The 1,794-nt window shown below is 43.0% G+C and overlaps 1 non-coding gene across 1 annotated transcript; it reads left to right on the top strand.

Annotated features, from left to right (window-relative positions):
- The first annotated feature begins 1,196 nt into the window (after positions 1–1,196).
- Positions 1,197–1,334, top strand: LOC116889522. The gene has a single exon (XR_004386464.1). It is a non-coding gene; the product is annotated as a small nucleolar RNA SNORA17 (small nucleolar RNA).
- The last annotated feature ends 460 nt before the right edge of the window (positions 1,335–1,794 follow it).

Consider the following 1,794-nt stretch of genomic DNA (forward strand, 5'->3'; position numbering starts at 1 on the left):
GAACTCACTGATAAGTGGATATTGGTCCAAAACCTCAAATTACCCAGGATATAATCCATAGACCACATGAAGCTCAAGAAGAAGGACAACCAAAACGTAGATGCTTCAGTTCTCTTAAAATGGGGAATAAAAATATTCATAGGAGGGGATATGGAGGCAAAGTTTAGAGTAGAGACTGAAGGAATGGCCTTTCAGAAACCTCCCCACCTGGGGATCCAGCCCATATATATACAGCCACCAAAACTAGACAATATTGATGAAGCCAAGAAGTACATGCTGACAGGAACCTGATAGCTGTCTCCTGAGAGGCTCAGCCAGAGCCTGACAAATACAGAGGTGAATGCTAGCAGCAAACCATTGAACTGAGAACAGGGTCCCTGTTAGGGGTAATTGGAGCAAGGATCAAAGGATCTAAAGGGGCTTGCAACCCCATAAGAACAATACCAACCAACCAGAGCTCCCAGGGACTAAACCACTACCCAAAGTGTACACATGGACAGACCCATGGCTCCAGATGCCTATGTAGCAGAGGATGGTTTTGTTTGGCACCAGTTTCGGAAGGAGAAGCCCTTGATCCTGCCAAGGCTGGACCTCCCCCCCCAACTCCTAGTGTAGGGGAATGTCTGGGTAGGGAGGCAGGAAGGGGGGTGGTTAGGGGTGGGGAACACCTTTGTAGAAAAAGGGGGAATGAGATGGGGGGGCTTATGGTCAGAAAACCAGCAAATGGAATAACCTTTTAAATGTAAATAAAAATATCCAATAAAAAAGAAAAAAGTAAGTTTTAATGTCAGTTACTTTCTATTTCTTTGTATTGAAAGGACAATTTTGAAAGCATCAGTATTTACTGAGTTGATGACAAGAAACGCAGTAATTCATTGCACCACGAACTAAAAATTGTAACAGTTCTTGTTGGTTATTTGGAAACTGATTCTTAATATTTCGGGGAAAGTACCTTTCAAAAAAAATTTTAAACTGATACATTAAAATGAAATTGAGTGCAATAATGGCATGTCACCTGATAGTTTGCTTTGTGTATTTGTTACATAATGTTTAACTCAGGTTAAAAATATCTACAACCACCCACATTTATTACTTTCTGGACTGTAGTAATAGTTAAATTTATAAAGTGCTCAGCTATAAAACATGAATACATAAGTTTAAGCGATGGTATCCAATCCACATTTTTAAAAAAGCTGCTTGCACCTAGAAGCATTTCAGGTGTGTCTGTTATGTCACATGTGTATGAGTAGGTGATGGAGAGGGAGGAGGCTATGTCAAATTAGCCTACCATTTTTCTGACCTATGAGCATCTGAATGATTAGTAGGCTAACATTCCCTGAAAGAAGCAAGCCTTAAATGACTACCAGGCCAGCACCACACAGGTCCCCAAAAGCTCCCCAGGACCAGGGCCAACCCAGAGACTAGAACTCTGCCTGGAACTAAGGATCCAAGCAGGAGTGAGCCCAATACAAATGGGCCTCATATGGAGCCACTCAAGTGGGCCTCACCAGGAGAGAATCCAGAGTGACAACCAAACCCTCTAGACATGGAACTAGCCTGAGACATTTACCAGTCAGGTGCCAGACAGGACTGGTGCCGGTAGGGTGGACCATGCCTGAATTGACCCCTTTCTGGTGCCATAATGCACTAATAGGGTCAAGCATTCCTCAGATCACTCCTAAGACAACCCCAGACACTCAAAGTTCCTGGCTGCCTCTAAGAGAAAAAAGTAAGTGGTAGGAACATGGAAGAGAAAGAGAAACAGAAGGATATGGGAAAGATGAAGAAAGGCAG

This window comes from Rattus rattus, chromosome X (assembly GCF_011064425.1).
Source record: "Rattus rattus isolate New Zealand chromosome X, Rrattus_CSIRO_v1, whole genome shotgun sequence".
Taxonomy (NCBI): domain Eukaryota; kingdom Metazoa; phylum Chordata; class Mammalia; order Rodentia; family Muridae; genus Rattus; species Rattus rattus.